Raw genomic sequence first — 12,174 nt, forward strand, 5'->3', positions numbered from 1 at the left:
CCTGCACAGCAGACCAAGAGGAACACCCGGTTGTTTCCAGAATCCCTCTCACTACTGGTCAAGAAGTTCCTCTACAAGTTGTAAGCAGCAACACCGACATCTCTCCGAGCTTGGGAAGGGTGGAAAATGATCTTGCATTGGTTCCACTAATATCAAATAATACAGAAATAGTTGATCGCTTCGATACAGCTTCAACACAAACGGATGGTGCGATTTATTCTGTGCCACCGCGAGAAACACCAACTCCACAAATGAACACAACTCCAGCTTTTGCACAAACTGCTTCTGGATATTTTGCCAACATCAATAATGACGTCTCAGGCTCATTCGCCTCTTCGACACCTGAACTGTCAAGCACACGTAAGCTAATGAATTGGCTTAAACAGCATATTTTATTTTTCCATGGAACTATCTATGGCTTTCCTTGACTGTTCTAGCTTTCCCACTTTGGATTGGTTTCTTTTAATTAATACATGGTCATTTTCTTCCTGAAAAACCAAAGTTTAACTGGTGGATGAGGTCCTAAAACCACATTTTTCATCACACAAGGTCCAAAGAGACTATCTTTTGTGAACATTTCTGCAATACCAATTCCTGATGGGATTGTTTGGGATAAAGTAATATTTGATATATACGGTCCCATGGAAGTTATTAAAATACCATATGTGTTCAAACTATCAATGAATGATATAATAATACCAGGCATTGTTTCTGATGATTCGGATGTGAAAACATTTGATTCTATGATGACTAAATTGTTATACAGTATTTGAAAACGAAGATGTTTATCAATCTAAAGAAAATTATGGTGATATGTTTTGCTATAATTATTTTGGGTACCATTTCATACATAAAGCGAGCGCCCCAAAACTGTTTTTAATTATACACAATGGGAACATTGTCCGACTCCACCACAAGGGAGTTCCAAAACATATTCTGAAAAGTTTACATATTTTTCTGGGCATAATGTAAAAAATGCTGAGTCGTATTATTTTAAATTGCCACCTACTAAAGATGTACATATGTTATTGACGAATACAAAATTTATATATGCAGAATCCTTTGTTTCCCGGTTGTCTATAGAAGGCTATGAATATTGGCTGGAGTCGATTGACTTAAAGAGTGTATGGGGAACCAGACATTGGCAAATAAGGGGGAAGGAAGCTTTATTCAGAGCATGCCTGATACCTGTACAAATGATATTCTTAAATGAAACAGTACAACAAACAAGTTGTTTAGGCTTAGCAAAGATTAAAGAATTAAACGCGCCCAGTATACCTGCCCCTGCAAAATGTTATCAATGGCAGAAATATATAAATGCAACTGAAAATCAGCTCGACGAATGGGTCCAAAATGGTACATTTAGGCCCATATTTATACTTTTTTTGTGCCGCATTTGCGCCGCTTTTTGACACAAAATCGGCGCGAATACATTTGTATTTTGTAAGTTTGCGCCGATTTTGCGTCAAAAAGCGGTACAAATGTGGCGCAAAAAAAGTATAAATAAATATGGGCCTTAATGTTTCACTGACACGTCCTGGCGGTGGTTATTGTGGCCAGTAGATGCCAACAGGTGTCATCAACGTTTTATTAACTCCTCTGGGGTTTTAGAACTAATAGGCTGGACCCTCGCTATATATCATCCGAACATGCGGGTATAGTTACAACATATAGTGTAGGGAAACTATGCCAGCAATGGTTAAGAACTTCCTCACTAGATGCGGTTAGAGAACACCCAAGTCTCCTGTCTAATAATACTGACTTACAGGACTTCCTGTTAGGCCCCAGAAAACACTGCAGAAAGTGTTTCTTATATGAAGTATATAATGAAATTTGGAAGCTTTCCCAACAAGAAGCAGCTGTCCGGTTAAGGCAAATAGGCCAGGAAAATTTAAGAAAGGCATTGACTGTTGTGGATAATGGGATTAATACCCTGTCCGACCGAATTTACACCTTAAATAATATCGTCTCTTCTGCTATTGACATCATACAAACGGATATGTCTTCTTTACACCATGGACAGAGTCAGCTAAGGTCCATTGTGCAGTTGGGTTGGACACTTCAAACATTGAGGGCGGGTCGCGTTCGCTGGCAGCATGTCAGCGCAAGGGAAATATTTTCTTCCTTTAATTTAACGCGACAACAACAACTAATGGCTAAGAAAGAAGCGACTTATGTCATGCTAAACATCAAGAAATTAGAAAAGTTGCCTTTTACTGTGGCTGAAATACCATCTGCAGAGTGGCTAATACATGGAGTCATCAATCTGCCTATTTCTACACCTCAATTCACATCCTATTTAAAACACATTCCGTTAGGCAGATATGAAAGGCTGGGAGATGGTTACATCCTTGAGGTGTGGGAGCTTCCCTTCTCGTACAAATGTCTCAGTGGCATGAAAGAAGTCTTTCTTAGCGGTAGTGAATGCAAGACTTCAGTCAGCCATTCGATGGTTTGTAAACAGCTGTCCTTGCATGGGGCGTGTAACGCGTCTGCAGCGAACTTGGCTTGTTATCTAAAGGGAGTTCCAGTCCCCTTGATTAGACCTATGTTCCAGGTGCTTTCAAACGGCAGCTATGTCCTCCTCAACGGTGAACACTGTTGTGGGATGCGCGCCGCAATAGTTTATGTTGTTTCGGTCTCTAAGATTATTACATGCTGCTGGAACATACATTTCCCCCCCACTAAGATAAAAGAAGTAGCTGACATTTGGCCTCATATTGCTACTTCAAATGTGAATTTTGACAAGTTGAGCAGACTTAAGGCTTTATTGTTTCAAAAGCATGTGGCCTTTACATCTGCACGCAAGACCTACGCATTTCAGGTGGCAAGCTTGTCAGCAGAAATACAGTCCCTTTTAAGTACAAACTTTCCGAGACACTTTGGTGAACTCATGGGACAGATATTTAATACGTCCAGTACAACTGGAATCGCACATTTCTTTAAAGCTGTTGGTTCTGGTTTCATTCACACCTTCTCCTCCATATTCGGTTTATTACTATCAGCCATCCACTCAATCTTTTCTAGTATTTTCGGGGGATTTCCAATAACTTTGGCTTTATTAGCTGGCATTCTGGTGTTGCTATTTTTTATGCACAATAGCTGTCCCGCCACAACAAGGAGGAATGAAGGCGCTCCCATCAGCGCAGCTGTGTCGTGAACGCATGATGCAGTATTTTGGAGAAATACTCCTGGAGCAATTGGAGTGTGGCTGGTCTCTGTCATTCAGACCGGTTTTACATTGTGTGCAGCCCGCGTTTCGGTGCCTCTGGCGCTCTTTTGAACACGTACTGGAAGTCTGTCTTTCTATGCAGCGCTTGCTTTCATTGGACGCTGATCTGTTGATGTTCTCGCTGAGAGCTCATTACCAGACATGCGCATTGACGTTGCTTTTACTACGGGAAGCTACTTATGAGTTGCCATTCCTGGAGGATGTGGTTCGATTGGAACCTTTCAAAGATAACTTTAACCTTTGAAATTCGGACTTTTAATGCCACATGTTCGTGTTTCACATTGCCCTTTTATATGCTTACGTGACCTTTCGACTTGTCATAATTGACATTAATATTGTACATATATATCTTAGGTTGAGTTTTTAGTAGCAATTTTATATGTTCTTAGGCTTTGAACCACCTTCAACAGACAAGGGAAGGGTGTTGTGTAGCCATTTTAGCTAGAGCTCCATGCACGTCATTTTAACACATCAGGCAAAGCCGATGTGCACCTTAACCTAGATATATTTTATTCAGCTTTATTTTATTATTGTTACAATAGCCACTTTTACGGTCTTGTTTTATTTTCTTTTTATCTAACTATTTCTGCCTTGGCCAGCACTCTGTTCTCAAACAAGACATTCTTGCTCACTCTGTACTTTTTCCAAGGTTACAGCACAGTACATTGCCGGTGAACGGGGTAGAAGTTTAGTCTCCAGCATTCGTATCCTTATGTAGGGACGTTTTCTCAGAACATCAGCTGTGTTGTTATAAAAACACTTCCTTCTCCCTTACACAGAGGGAGATTCCAGCCAGAGAACCACAACTGTAAGCTGATTGCCGAATGCTTTGCTACAGATGCTAACGCAGACCACAGGCCTTTGGTCAGGTATGGGGGATGATGCTTTCTCAGGGGAACCTGAAGGGCAGAATTAGAGCTTAACATGCTGTGATCTATTATAGCCTAGGGAGGAGTTAGCCTGTTGACCATAGTGACAAAATTATAGCGTTATTTCTATGCTTCACTCTCCTTGTCACCGTTTTAATACTGTCATGTTGTGTAGTCCTGGTTATTGCAGCTCATGCTTTGCTATCTAAGATGCAGTTGTTTTATTAACCCCTTCGCTGCCTGGCCTTTTCCCCCTCAGGTGCCAAGTCTTTTTTGGCTATTTGGGGCAGGGCGCACTTAGGCCCTCATAACTTTTTATCCACTTAAGCTACCTACGCCAAATGTGCATCCTTTTATCCCAACATCCTAGGGATTCTAGGGGTACCCAGACTTTGTGGGTGCCCCTGAAGGAGGCCAAGAAATTAGCCAAAATACAGTGACATTTTTGTTTTTGGGAAAAATGGCTGCAGAAGGCTTGTGGTTTTTTCCCTGAAAATTGCATCAACAAAGGATTTGTGGTGCTACAATCACCAGCTTCCCAGCTTTCAGGAACAGGCAGACGTGAATCAGAAAACCCAATTTTTCAACAGAATTTTGGCATTTTACTGGGACATACCCCATTATTACAATGTTTTGTGCTTTCAGCCTCCTTCCAGTCAGTGACAGAAATGGGTGTGAAACCAATGCTGGATCCCAGAAACCTAAACACTTCTGAAATGTAGACAAAATTCTGAATTCAGCAATGGGTAATTTGTGTCGATCCTACAAGGGTTTCCTACAGAACATAACAACTGAAATGAAAAAATATTGAAATTGAGGTGAAAAAAACAGCCATTTTTCTCTAAGTTTTACTCTGTAACTTTTTCCTGCGATGTCAGATTTTTTAAAGCAATATACCGTTATTTCTGCTAGACTCTTCTGGTTGCGGGGATATATAGGGCTTGTAGGTTCATCAAGAACCCTAGGTACCCAGAGCCAATAAATGAGCTGCACCCTGCAATGGGTTTTCATTCTATACCGGGTATACAGCAATTCATTTGCTGAAATATAAAGAGTGAAAAATAGGTATCAAGAAAACTTTTGTATTTCCAAGATGGGCACAAGATAAGGTGTTGAGGAGCAGTGGTTATTTGCACATCTCTGACATGTGAATTACAGGGCATTTCTCAAATAGACGTCTTTTTTACACACCCTATCATATTTGGAGGAAAACATGTAGAGAAAGACAAGGGACAATAACACTTGTTTTGCTATTCTATGTTCCCCCAAGTATCCCGACATGCACGCACCCCCAACATGCACATATGCACACCCCCTACACACACACATACACAACGGGGGCACATACCCGCACACATACATGCCGACATGCGCACCCGCCGAACTACACACATTGTCCAAAGGCAAAGCAGCACCCCCCACCCACATGCACGCACTCACACACCCCCTCTACACACCCCCATGCACGCACACATCACACAACACCCCCCCACCCCCTCCCCTCACGGACGATCAACTTACCTTGTGCGTTGGTCCTCCGGGAGGCGACGGGAGCCATAGGGACGTGACCGCCAACAGAAGACCGCCAACAGAAGACCGCCACACAGAAATGTGGGTCGTAATTCTGGGGGCGGTGTTCTGCTGGCGTGGCGGTGGAGGTTGACCAGTCTCCACTTTCCCGCCGACCGCCAGTGTGGCTGCTGGCGGTATTCCGGCGGAACGCTCCCAGCGGTCGGAATACGCGCAGCGGCATACCGCCGCGGTCGGCGGTCTTTGCCGCGGCGGTAACTCGGCGGTCTTGCGAAAAGACCGCCAAGGTCAGAATCAGGCCCAAAGTGGCCACATCACATTTTTCCACAGAAAACAGAGTTGTTTTTTGCAAAGTGCCTACCTGTGGATTATGGCCTGTAGCTCAGCCGGCACCTAGTGAAACCTACCAAACCTGTGCATTGTTGAAAACTAGAGACCTAGGGGAATCTAATATGGGGTGACTTGTGGGGCTCTCACCAGGTTCTGTTACCCAGAATCCTTTGCAAACCTATAAATTTGGCTAGAAAAACACTTTTTCCTCACATTTCAGTGACAGAAAGTTCTGGAATCTGAGAGGAGCCACAAATTTCCTTCCACCCAGCATTCCCCCAAGTCTCCAGATAAAAATGATACCTCACTTGTGTGGGTAGGCCTTGTGCCCGCGACAGGAAATACCCCAAAACACAACGTGGACAATCACATTTTTGCACAGAAAACAGAGTTGTTTTTTGCAAAGTGTCTACCTATGGATTATGGCCTCTAGCTCTGCCGGCACCTAGGGAAACCTACCAAAACTGTGCATTTTCGAAAACTAGAGACCTGGGGAATCCAAGATGGGATGACGTGTGGAGCTCTCACCAGGTTATGTTACCCAGAATCCTTTGCAAACCTCAAAATATGTCTAAAAAAACACTTTTTCCTCACATTTCGGTGACAGAAAGTTCTGGAATCTGAGATGAGCCACAAATTTCCTTCCACTCAGCGTTCCCCCAAGTCTCCTGATACAAATTATACCTCACTTGTGTGGGTAGGCCTCATGCCTGTGACAGGAAATGCCCCAAAACACAACGTGAACGCATCATATTTTTCCACAGAAAACAGAGGTGTTTTTTGCAAAGTGCCAACCTGTGGATTCTGGCCTTTAGCTCAGCCGGTATCTAGGGAAACCTACCAAACCTGTGCATTTGTGAAAACTAGAGACCTAGGAGAATCCAAGATGGGGTGACTTGTGGGGCTCTCACCAGGTTCTGTTACCCAGAATCCTGCGCAAACCTCAAAATATGGCTAAAAAAACACTTTTTCCTCACATTTCGGTGAAAGAAAGTTCTGGAATCTGAGAGGAGCCAAAAATCTCCTTCCACCCAGCGTTCCCCCAAGTCTCCTGATAAAAATGATACCTGACTTGAGTGGGTAGGCCTAGTGCCCGCAACAGAAAATGCCCCAAAATATAATGTGGACACATCACATTTTTCCACATAAAACAGAGGTGTTTTTTGCAAAGTGCCTACCTATGGATTATGGCCTCTAGCTCAGCCGGCACCTAGGGAAACCTACCAAACCTGTGCATTTTTGAAAACTAGAGATCTAGGGGAATCCAAGATGGGATGACTTGTGGAGCTCTCACCAGCTTCTGTTACCCAGAATCCTTTGCAAACCTCAAAATATGGCTAAAAAAACACTTTTTCCTCACATTTCAGTGACAGAAAGTTCTGGAATCTGAGAGGAGCCACAAATTTCCTTCCACCCAGCGTTCCCCCAAGTCTCCCGATAAAAATGATACCTCACTTGTGTGGGTAGGCCTCGTGCCCGCGACAGGAAATGCCCCAAAACACAACGTGGACAAATCACATTTTTCCACATAAAACAGAGGTGTTTTTTGCAAAGTGCCTACCTATGGATTATGGCCTCTAGCTCAGCCGGCACCGAGGGAAACCTACCAAACCTGTGCATTTTTTAAAACTAGAGACCTATTGTAATCCAAGATGGGGTGACTTGTGGGGCTCTCACCAGGTTCTGTTACCCAGAATCCCTTGCAAACCTCTAAATTTGGCTAAACAAACACTTTTCCTCACATTTCGGTGAAAGAAAGTTCTGGAATCTGAGAGGAGCCACAACTGTCCTTCCACCCAGCGTTCCCCCAAGTCTCCAGATAAAAATGGTACCTCGCTTGTGTGGGTAGGCCTAGTTCCCGCGACAGGAAATGCCCCAAAACACAACGTGGACACATCACATTTTTCCATATAAAACATAGGTGTTTTTTGCAAAGGGCCTACCTGTCGATTTTGGACTTTAGCTCAGCCGGTACCTGGGGAAACCTACCAAACCCGTGCATTTTTTAAAACTAGAGACCTAGGGAAATCCAAGATGGGGTGACTTGTGGGGCTCTCACCAGGTTCTGTTACCCAGAATCCATTACAAACCTCAAAATTTGGCTAAAAAAACACTTTTTCCTCACATTTCGGTGACAGAAAGTTCTGGAATCTGAGAGGAGCCACAAATTTCCTTGCACCCAGCGTTCCCCCAAGCCTCCCGATAAAAATGATACCTCACTTGTGTGGGTAGGCCTCGTGCCCGCAACAGGAAATGCCCCAAAACACAACGTGGACAAATCAAATTTTTCCACATAAAACAGAGGTGTTTTTTGCAAAGTGTCTACCTATGGATTATGGCCTCTAGCTCTGCCGGCACCTAGGGAAACCTACCAAACCTGTGCATTTTTGAAAAATAGAGACCTGGGGAATCCAAGATGGGATGACGTGTGGAGCTCTCACCAGGTTATGTTACCCAGAATCCTTTGCAAACCTCAAAATATGTCTAAAAAAAACACTTTTTCCTCACATTTCGGTGACAGAAAGTTCTGGAATCTGAGATGAGCCACAAATTTCCTTCCACTCAGCGTTCCCCCAAGTCTCCTGATACAAATTATACCTCACTTGTGTGGGAAGGCCTCATGCCCGTGACAGGAAATGCCCCAAAACACAACGTGAACGCATCATATTTTTCCACAGAAAACAGAGGTGTTTTTTGCAAAGTGCCTACCTGTGGATTATGGCCTGTAGCTCAGCCGGCACCTAGTGAAACCTACCAAACCTGTGCATTGTTGAAAACTAGAGACCTAGGGGAATCTAATATGGGGTGACTTGTGGGGCTCTCACCAGGTTCTGTTACCCAGAATCCTTTGCAAACCTCTAAATTTGGCTAGAAAAACACTTTTTCCTCACATTTCGGTGACAGAAAGTTCTGGAATCTGAGAGGAGCCCCAAATTTCCTTCCACCCAGCATTCCCCCAAGTCTCCAGATAAAAATGATACCTCACTTGTGTGGGTAGGCCTTGTGCCCGCGACAGGAAATACCCCAAAACACAACGTGGACAATCACATTTTTCCACAGAAAACAGAGTTGTTTTTTGCAAAGTGTCTACCTATGGATTATGGCCTCTAGCTCTGCCGGCACCTAGGGAAACCTACCAAACCTGTGCATTTTTGAAAACTAGAGACCTGGGGAATCCAAGATGGGATGACGTGTGGAGCTCTCACCAGGTTATGTTACCCAGAATCCTTTGCAAACCTCAAAATATGTCTAAAAAAACACTTTTTCCTCACATTTCGGTGACAGAAAGTTCTGGAATCTGAGATGAGCCACAAATTTCCTTCCACTCAGCGTTCCCCCAAGTCTCCTGATACAAATTATACCTCACTTGTGTGGGTAGGCCTCATGCCTGTGACAGGAAATGCCCCAAAACACAACGTGAACGCATCATATTTTTCCACAGAAAACAGAGGTGTTTTTTGCAAAGTGCCAACCTGTGGATTCTGGCCTTTAGCTCAGCCGGTATCTAGGGAAACCTACCAAACCTGTGCATTTGTGAAAACTAGAGACCTAGGAGAATCCAAGATGGGGTGACTTGTGGGGCTCTCACCAGGTTCTGTTACCCAGAATCCTTTGCAAACCTCAAAATATGGCTAAAAAAACACTTTTTCCTCACATTTCGGTGAAAGAAAGTTCTGGAATCTGAGAGGAGCCAAAAATCTCCTTCCACCCAGCGTTCCCCCAAGTCTCCTGATAAAAATGATACCTGACTTGAGTGGGTAGGCCTAGTGCCCGCAACAGAAAATGCCCCAAAATATAATGTGGACACATCACATTTTTCCACATAAAACAGAGGTGTTTTTTGCAAAGTGCCTACCTATGGATTATGGCCTCTAGCTCAGCCGGCACCTAGGGAAACCTACCAAACCTGTGCATTTTTGAAAACTAGAGATCTAGGGGAATCCAAGATGGGATGACTTGTGGAGCTCTCACCAGGTTCTGTTACCCAGAATCCTTTGCAAACCTCAAAATATGGCTAAAAAAACACTTTTTCCTCACATTTCAGTGACAGAAAGTTCTGGAATCTGAGAGGAGCCACAAATTTCCTTCCACCCAGCGTTCCCCCAAGTCTCCCGATAAAAATGATACCTCACTTGTGTGGGTAGGCCTCGTGCCCGCGACAGGAAATGCCCCAAAACACAACGTGGACAAATCACATTTTTCCACATAAAACAGAGGTGTTTTTTGCAAAGTGCCTACCTATGGATTATGGCCTCTAGCTCAGCCGGCACCGAGGGAAACCTACCAAACCTGTGCATTTTTGAAAACTAGAGACCTATTGTAATCCAAGATGGGGTGACTTGTGGGGCTCTCACCAGGTTCTGTTACCCAGAATCCTTTGCAAACCTCTAAATTTGGCTAAACAAACACTTTTCCTCACATTTCGGTGAAAGAAAGTTCTGGAATCTGAGAGGAGCCTCAACTGTCCTTCCACCCAGCGTTCTCCCAAGTCTCCAGATAAAAATGGTACCTCGCTTGTGTGGGTAGGCCTGGTTCCCGCGACAGGAAATGCCCCAAAACACAAAGTGGACACATCACATTTTTCCATATAAAACATAGGTGTTTTTTGCAAGGGGCCTACCTGCCGATTTTGGACTTTAGCTCAGCCGGTACCTGGGGAAACCTACCAAACCCGTGCATTTTTGAAAACTAGAGACCTAGGGAAATCCAAGATGGGGTGACTTGTGGGGCTCTCACCAGGTTCTGTTACCCAGAATCCATTACAAACCTCAAAATTTGGCTAAAAAAACACTTTTTCCTCACATTTCGGTGACAGAAAGTTCTGGAATCTGAGAGGAGCCACAAATTTCCTTGCACCCAGCGTTCCCCCAAGCCTCCCGATAAAAATGATACCTCACTTGTGTGGGTAGGCCTCGTGCCCGCGACAGGAAATGCCCCAAAACACAACGTGGACAAATCAAATTTTTCCACATAAAACAGAGGTGTTTTTTGCAAAGTGTCTACCTATGGATTATGGCCTCTAGCTCTGCCGGCACCTAGGGAAACCTACCAAACTTGTGCATTTTTGAAAACTAGAGACCTGGGGAATCCAAGATGGGATGACGTGTGGAGCTCTCACCAGGTTATGTTACCCAGAATCCTTTGCAAACCTCAAAATATGTCTAAAAAAACACTTTTTCCTCACATTTCGGTGACAGAAAGTTCTGGAATCTGAGATGAGCCACAAATTTCCTTCCACTCAGCGTTCCCCCAAGTCTCCTGATACAAATTATACCTCACTTGTGTGGGAAGGCCTCATGCCCGTGACAGGAAATGCCCCAAAACACAACGTGAACGCATCATATTTTTCCACAGAAAACAGAGGTGTTTTTTGCAAAGTGCCAACCTGTGGATTCTGGCCTTTAGCTCAGCCGGTACCTAGGGAAACCTGCCAAACCTGTGCATTTGTGAAAACTAGAGACCTAGGAGAATCCAAGATGGGGTGACTTGTGGGGCTCTCACCAGGTTCTGTTACCCAGAATCCTTTGCAAACCTCAAAATATGGCTAAAAAAACACTTTTTCCTCACATTTCGGTGAAAGAAAGTTCTGGAATCTGAGAGTAGCCAAAAATCTCCTTCCACCCAGCGTTCCCCCAAGTCTCCTGATAAAAATGATACGTGACTTGAGTGGGTAGGCCTAGTGCCCGCAACAGAAAATGCCCCAAAATATAATGTGAACACATCACATTTTTCCACATAAAACAGAGGTGTTTTTTGCAAAGTGCCTACCTATGGATTATGGCCTCTAGCTAAGCCGGCACCTAGGGAAACCTACCAAACCTGTGCATTTTTGAAAACTAGAGATCTAGGGGAATCCAAGATGGGATGACTTGTGGAGCTCTCACCAGGTTCTGCTACCCAGAATCCTTTGCAAACCTCAAAATATGGCTAAAAAAACACTTTTTCCTCACATTTCGGTGACAGAACGTTCTGGAATCTGAGAGGAGCCACAAATTTCCTTCCACCCAGCGTTCCCCCAAGTCTCCCGATAAAAATTATACCTCACTTGTGTGGGTAGGCCTCGTGTCCGCGACAGGAAATGCCCCAAAACACAACGTGGACACTTCACATTTTTCGCCATAAAACAGAGGTGTTTTTTGCAAAGTGCCTACCTTTGGATTATGGCCTCTAGCTCAGCCGGCACCTAGGGAAACCTACCAAACCTGTGCATTT

This window comes from Pleurodeles waltl, chromosome 4_2, assembly GCF_031143425.1.
Source record: "Pleurodeles waltl isolate 20211129_DDA chromosome 4_2, aPleWal1.hap1.20221129, whole genome shotgun sequence".
In the NCBI taxonomy this organism is placed as follows: Eukaryota; Metazoa; Chordata; class Amphibia; order Caudata; family Salamandridae; genus Pleurodeles; species Pleurodeles waltl.